This window comes from Littorina saxatilis, linkage group LG3 (genome assembly GCF_037325665.1).
Source record: "Littorina saxatilis isolate snail1 linkage group LG3, US_GU_Lsax_2.0, whole genome shotgun sequence".
Classification (NCBI taxonomy): Eukaryota; Metazoa; Mollusca; class Gastropoda; order Littorinimorpha; family Littorinidae; genus Littorina; species Littorina saxatilis.
Genome location: NC_090247.1, coordinates 75,265,565 through 75,273,393, shown reverse-complemented (window position 1 = coordinate 75,273,393; position 7,829 = coordinate 75,265,565). Strand labels below are relative to the sequence as shown.

General features: G+C 40.8%; 2 long non-coding RNA genes across 2 annotated transcripts; one reads left to right on the top strand and one right to left on the bottom strand.

Moving 5' to 3' along the window:
• Nucleotides 1-1,081: 1,081 nt before the first annotated feature.
• On the top strand, nucleotides 1,082-6,517 carry LOC138963272 (uncharacterized). Its single transcript, XR_011454762.1, has 3 exons — nucleotides 1,082-1,469; nucleotides 2,604-2,708; nucleotides 6,321-6,517. It is a non-coding gene; the product is annotated as an uncharacterized lncRNA (long non-coding RNA).
• Nucleotides 4,987-7,635, bottom strand: LOC138963273 (uncharacterized). Its single transcript, XR_011454763.1, has 4 exons — nucleotides 7,473-7,635; nucleotides 6,888-6,937; nucleotides 6,623-6,682; nucleotides 4,987-5,753 (listed from the first exon to the last, which is right to left on the bottom strand). It is a non-coding gene; the product is annotated as an uncharacterized lncRNA (long non-coding RNA).
• Nucleotides 7,636-7,829: the final 194 nt, after the last annotated feature.

The window sequence follows — 7,829 nt, the reverse complement described above, 5'->3', positions numbered from 1 at the left end:
CAACCACGCTTTACCCAATAAATTACGAAACTAACATCCACATGTATGATGTTGAAGATGCTCCTGAGATGCTGTTGGTTTTAGCCTAAAAAGAACAAGAGGCGAAGCCTTCAAGGCTCCCGTAAGAAATAGACAAAAAGTAACACAAACTGAATCACTCCGTCACACGCACACACACACACACACACACACACACACACACACACACACACACACAGTTAAAACTAACGCATCATATCTACTCCATGTATAATTTTCAGAAGAAGGCAAACAGATAAAATGACTGTGTATTTGTTGTTGGTGTAGTTGTCCCTGAAGGAGATCTTGTGCAATCCTCACACACACACACACACACACACACACATACACACACGCACACACACACACACACACACACACACATACACACTTTTAAACTGCATCAGTATAATTATCATGGCAAAGCTTAACTACAATCATTAACCTACCCTAGAGCTTGTGTATCAAGATAATATATTCTTGGAATTGTCATACGACTAAGAGTTAAAGATATGGAAACAAATGAAGAGTTGGATTACAATGCTGCAGTTTTCTCTGCCCTGGATTGTAGCTTGCCCGTCGTAAATCAGCAGTAGATCTGCGGGTACTGTGTTCATTTGGAAATCTACCATCAGCTTGCACTGCAGACACAAAGCAATAAGTACCTGCCATGTGGCCACTTTTTCCACTGCTGTCCTCAGTCTTATACTTTTCATCAAGACTTGTCACCATGCCGAGTGGATCTAAATTCGGAAGTCGTCATGTGGCTGAGGCATGTCTGACATAGCGTCGATCTTGTTGTAGCTTATCCTCCTTTCTGAAACAAAAGGCAAAATGCGATTAGTTGTGATGACTACAACCTACACAAATATAAACAGTGTTTTGATACTGAATAGTCGGGTTATACATACTGCAGTTGGTCGACTGTGTTTCTGGCTTATGAAACTGGGCCCAGGGGCAAGTTCATAAGCCAAAAACACAGTCGACCAACTGCACTTGTCCGAGAGAACCACAGTAATCCGACGTTATCGGGTTTCACGAACAAAATTTCAGTCGGCCGACCAGAGATCTGTAGCAAGGGGATCGCCGAGACACAGTCTGCGCAACAAAGGTCCCGTTTCGCGCAATCGCGTCCTCATGTGCCAAAGCCACTTCCGGTTCAGAGATAATACAGACGCACAACGTGCTCGTTTCTCTGCAGCGGAGATTCGGATACGTTTTTGGAAATTTGGATAAAGCAGACCGCGCTCACCATGGGCTCAAATTGTGCACTTGTGAATTGTCCAGCTAAACGGACCATCAATCGTGGACTATCTTTCTTCAAAGTGCCTAAGAAAGGTGTGAACGATGAGTGGAGAAGTCAACTTTTGCAAAAGATCGGTCGAAAGGGTTCAACCCAGACACTGCCAACATTTGTTCCCGACACTTTCTGCAATCTTGCTTCCACACAAGTGAGTATATATCAGATATCAGATGTTTTTGAATGCGCAATGGTTTGCAGAGTATGTTTAGCGCTTAGCGTCGTACTGCTTTCCGAAGGAAGACTGAGAAATCAGCCCGAATTTCTATGTGAGTAACCTAACACTGGCAATGTCAATGTGATGCAGTAGCTGGCAAGCAGTACTAATATAACTAATACTAGCCCAGAGTTGCAGGCACTAGGTCAACCCCACCTGCCCCTTGTTACCCCCACCCCCATACTTCGCTGCCAGCCAGCCAGCAGCGGTCACTGAGTGCAGACTTTGGAGAGTACATATGAAAGAGGTCAGCTGTGCAGGATTAAGAGCAGTGCTGAACAAGTTCTTGCTCAAATAAAACCATTACCATGTAACTGTTTCCAACGAGTTAATGTAACTATGTTGATATCATTGTAAGAGCATGAGCGAATTGCTTTATAATCTTGAACTTTAGCATTGTAAATTCATTGCTCACTATTTTTATTTAGTGGCATTTAAGCCTCCAATTTTGCACGTATGCATTCTCTCATCATTTTTGTCGATTAAATGTCTAAATGACTTTAATTTGCTTAAGTTTGGAGCTCAATCTATCAATTATATTCACGACAAATATTCTTTAAGTACAGGGACTCGCATCAAAAATAAGTAAAATATGCTACTTGACTGTGAATGTGATGAATTTACAATGCTAAACTGAGGCTTTAGCAAAGTTCAAGATTACATGTTCTGACTTCTGCGTCTGCTCACCTTAATCTAAATCACACACCACGTTAGTAGGGTAACGATCTAGCACACTAAAAAACACTGGGTTTCCTATAAATACCAAGGTCAGCCAGTAGTGTTACTAGTAATACTAGTTAGCACCTATGGATTTGAACACAACGCGAGGCATACTGATTGTGCAACATTACACAGAAAAAAAGATATCATAGCTTTACACGTGATAATGAATTGCAGTATACTACATCATAATTGTCATAGTGATAGTAATAATTATGATAATTTAAGATTTGTGTGTGTCATGATTTCATCTTAATTCTTATGATGTGTACCAACTACAATAGCTTTCAAATCGATCAATAAGTGAATAAAATCAAAATTTATTTTTTCTTGTTTGCCTCTTTACAGCTCCCAAGGGCCACATGAGACTCACACCTGGAAGTTTGTTTGCCAACACTGTGTATGCCAGTCAAATCTGTTGAAACGCCACAACCACAGCTTCGGAAACTACCCGTAAGTGTATGGTTTAATTGTACATACAGTGGACCCCTCTTTTAAAGAACCCCCAGTATGTCAGATTTCCTATTAAGTATTAGACATCCTCTCCTGTCTGAAAAGAATCTAAATAGAGAAATCAGGTCTAAAAAAGGGGTTCCACTGTCATGTGTTTGACTTTGTTTTCTGTGTACACAGTCTACAATTACTTCTTCTGCGTTTGTGGGCTAAACATTTTACGTGTATGACCGTTTTTACCCCGCCATTTAGAGAGCCATACGCCACTTTCGGAGGAAGCATCCTGGGCATTTTCGTGTTTCTATTATTACCCACCGAACTCTGTATAGATTACAGGATCTTTTTGGTGCGCACTTGGTCTTGTGCTTGCGTGTACACACGAAGGGGGATAAGGCACTAGCAGGGCTGCACATAAGTTGATCGGGAAAATATCCACCTGAAATCACCAGGCGCTGCCTGGATTTGAACCCACAACCCTCTGCTTTGGAGGCCGGTGTCTTTCCACCAAGCCATTGCGCCCGTCAGTCTACAATTACATACCTATTTTGCAGGAGTGCAGTTTTACAGCTACAAGACAACCATGTTGTTGTTACAGGTGTTCTGTAGCTCAGTCACGATTCTATTTCTATCATTTATCAACAGTTTGGATGATATTATGAATTTATTACTACCAAAAAAAATAAGTATTTGACTTAAAAAAACAAGAAGGGAAAGTTGTTGGAACGTTGTTATTGACAATTTTACGTTACATATGTTGACCCAACGGTTATATGCAGAGTCAAACAATAAACAACAAGAACTTAGCTTGGCTGATTTACTTGTCTGTGGCTGTGCACTTAAAAGACCGTTGGGTCGACATATTTGTGACAACAACTTACCTTTATGGTTTCCCATAAATCCATTTATGTTCTGAATTTGTTTGTGCTAACAACCCAAGGGAGACAACCACTTCACACAATCATACTATGAAACAAGCCAACACTGTGATTGCGAATGTTGTCGCTGGATCTACCCAGCGACTGCATTTTTGAGAAAACCAACGTATTTATACATATCATCAATCAAAAATGCATACTGTTTAGCACCAAATTGTTTGGATACATAATCATCATCAATCAATCAATCAATATGAGGCTTATATCGCGCGTATTCCGTGGGTACAGTTCTAAGCGCAGGGATTTATTTTTTAAAAATTTTTTATTGTATGCAATTTATATCGCGCACATATTCAAGGCGCAGGGATTTATTTATGCCGTGTGAGATGGAATTTTTTACACAATACATCACGCATTCACATCGGCCAGCAGATCGCAGCCATTTCAGCGCATATCCTACTTTTCACGGCCTATTATTCCAAGTCACACGTATTTAGGTGGACATTTTTATTTATGCCTATGCAATTTTGCCAGGAAAGACCCTTTTGTCAATCGTGGGATCTTTAACGTGCACACCCCAATGTAGTGTACACGAAGGGACCTCGGTTTTTCATCTCATCCGAGGCAACATGTTATTATAAAGTACCCGAAATTGTGAGAGTATCCGGTCGACTAGATGGACAATTGCCTCCCTTATTATATCACACCGGCCTTCTCACAATAAATACTAGCTGCCTTACAGTCACCTGGCAGCAGGTTAAATGCAACATTATTTACATCACAATCATTGAAATTTGTTTTACAGGTTAATGCAACATTATTTACATCACCATCATTGAAATTTGTTTTACACACTGGGGACCAAGTTTCCCCTCTTTTTACATCACTGGCGGTAAAACGCCCTCAAATTGTATGTACAGCAGGAAAAAAGTTTGTAAACACTTTTATTGGCCCTCACTTGCCCTGTTTACAGACCCACTGTAAGCCACCAAATGTACCCTTACAGTGAATTTGTATAATGTTATCGTGCGCCTTACTAGGTATCGCAAAACAAACAAACAACCCAAAACCCAACATGTGCATTGTTTTTAGACAGCACATAGCAGTAACAAAAATGAACAATGGGCATTCCCTTCCATGGTAATACGTTGCACCATCTACAGACCTATTGTAAGCCACCAAATGTGCCCTTACAGTCAATTTGTAGAAAGGTTATCATGCCCATAATTGTTATCCACAAAAGCATTATTATATACATTGTTGTCAGTATCGGCAGAACCTTATGTGTTATTAACATATCAATTGAAAAACAATCTTGCGATATTGTAACTAGCCTTATCTGCAGACCAAATGCAAGCCACCAAATGTACCTTGCACTCAATTTGCAGAACCGGCCACCTGACAGTAGCAACAATTCAAGAAATTGGGTGGCAGGCGGGGTTGAGGTGGAAAACTTTGCGGACTGAGTGGACGCGTTCTTTCTTGTTGACATGTTGTAGGTGGAAGAAAGCATTGCCTTATGGGTATTTAAACGATGGTATGAAATTTTCGGATTGGGTACGAAACGAGAATTCCTCAACAGTTCACTACTCTTGCCAACCATTCCTTCACATAAATTATATTTATGGTTTCCCATAAATCCATTTATGTTCTGAATTTGTTTGTGCTAACAACCCAAGGGAGACAACCACTTCACACAATCATACTATGAAACAAGCCAACACTGTGATTGCGAATGTTGTCGCTGGATCTACCCAGGAGGCCGACGTCTTACCACCATGCCACTGCGCCCGTCAGATATATAATATATATATATATGTAATTGTAAGCGAAACCAAATTCTGCACAAAATGGTGACCACCCTGAATTTGAACCCATACTTTAATTTGGACACCAAAGTCTAGTGCTTTACCAATTGAGCTAAAATTCATACCCCCATTTTAACACATACCAACATTCAAGGGCGAGTAGGTGTTGCATTTAAAAGTGCACATGTCAAGGTCTCTTCTGCTTATCATGGTACTAACTGACTCACGTGCTATTTGTGAAACACTTCCATTGTTATCCAGTTGCTCTAGCGCTGAGAGTTTAAACTCCAATGTGTAGGAAATCATTTGCGGCATCTTGTCACACTGAGATCTTTGCAGCGCGCGCGAAATATTTTCAATTTCTGAAAAACAACAACAGAACACTTAATAATATTTTTAATTTCACCTTACTCTAAGTCTAATGACATGGGTGCAACCTGGACAATTCCAAAAACCTGCAAAAGTTGGGGTCCAGGGGCAGCGCCCCGTTGGGGGGGTCTGGGAGTCTTCGCCCCCCATAAGCTGAAGCTTTTTTAGTATTTAAAATGCAAAAAAACCCCTCTCCTGGAACAAAAACATACAAAGTAAACCATACTATTCATCCTAAAATTTGTGCTCTCTTACTAGTCTTAGTGATTCATGAATCATTATTATGCTCGTCAACTTTTCAAAAACCGGCACTGCCGGCAGCCAATGAAACCAAAAACCGGTTGCCGGCGTGTAGCCGGCAGAGTTGCACCCATGTAATGATAAAAAAATAGGGGGTGGGCGTTTACTAGGCACCGTACCCTGTGCGCATAATTTGACGAAAACTAGGGGGTGGGCGTTTACTCGATACTGGGCGTATACAAGGTAGTTTACGGTTCTTGAATCAAGGTCTTCCTTTTCCGCTAGATTCACTCATCACTGTTGCATTTTTATAATTACAGGTTTGGTGCCAAGCCCCACCAGAAGTCCTGAGAGTCAACTACTTCACACTTGAAGATGTTCGAAAGGATAGCCTTTAGTGTTGGAACTCTAGATTTCACAATTAAAGTTGCCAGACAGAATTCTCACTTGTTGATGCTGCATGAAATGATGAATGCTTGCAAGTATGCATGAAATCGATTAGTGTGCATGTTAAACTCTCTCTCTCTCTCTCTCTCTTTCTCTCTCTCTCTCTCTCTCTCTCTCTCTCTCTCTCTCTCTCTCTCTCTCTCTTTGTAAATGTAACACAAACAAACACACACACTTGAGTTATTCCTGTGGTCTTTGGCCTGGATTCCAGCGGGACATTTTCTTGTGTGGGATCCTGAAGACAAAATCACAAAATCAATGAAATACTTGATAAACATCTGAAAGCTTCTTCAAATTGAATATTAAACTTAAATCCGCATTCATTTTCTAATATTTTATATTAACAACTAAGGTTGCCACACTGAATTCTCACATTCGTATGCTTCATTAATGCTCTCTCTCTCATACACACACGCGCATGCAGACGCACACACACTTACTAGTGTTGTTCCTTTGGTCTTGGTTCAGGCCTGTCATCTTGTTAGGATTCCTGAAGATAAATCAATCGCATAATCGATCAACAGCTTCAACTTCAAATGGAATCAGGAATACCTTTTAGAAACAGACAATGTCATTCTTATGATTTTATTCAATATTTTTTAAGAGTAGACCCGAGACATATACCCAGTGCAAGGGACTCCAAACCCGATGTCGATCTTTCAAATGTTTTACGTTTTCATGTGGCGATTAGATCTAAAAAAAAATCAGCGTAATACCATTTCTTATGCTAAAGTAAACAAACGGTTTGATCGGGTTCATTAGAAATACTTATTTCTAGTATTAACTTCGAATTCATCACTGGGAGCAACACAGAGAAATACCCAGTAGTCTAGCTTCGAAAACGATGTCGATCGCTCGCATTCACCGATTCAGTGTTTACGTTTTTCTGTGGCGATTAAAACTCGAAATTCCGCGTTTCACTACCATCTCGAATGCTGAAGAACAAACAATGCATCCACTTAAGATATATATTACCATTGTTAACTTCGATTTTAACCACTAGGAGGATAAAAATAACAACCAACCTGAACAATTCTAGATATAATATCGAGCAGAGGTCCATCCATTTCTGCTTCACCGGAAGTAAGCTGGGCACACTTCGCGTTATTTGGCGCTGTGCGAGACCCCGCAAGCAGTATTATGTAGCGGCGCGCGCAGAGTTGGCGATCCCCTTGCTACAGTATCTCTGGGCCGACTGCGGGTCGTCTCACCGGAAGTCGGCCGGACACGGTGATGCTCTCCCCCCCAACACTGTGTTCGGCTTACTGCGGTAAACCGAAAGAAAATGTAATTATCCGCACAGTCAATGGCAGAATGTTCACACTTTTTTGGATTGGGAGCCAAACCTTGTGATTGTTCTTCGAAATGTATCTATCATGACG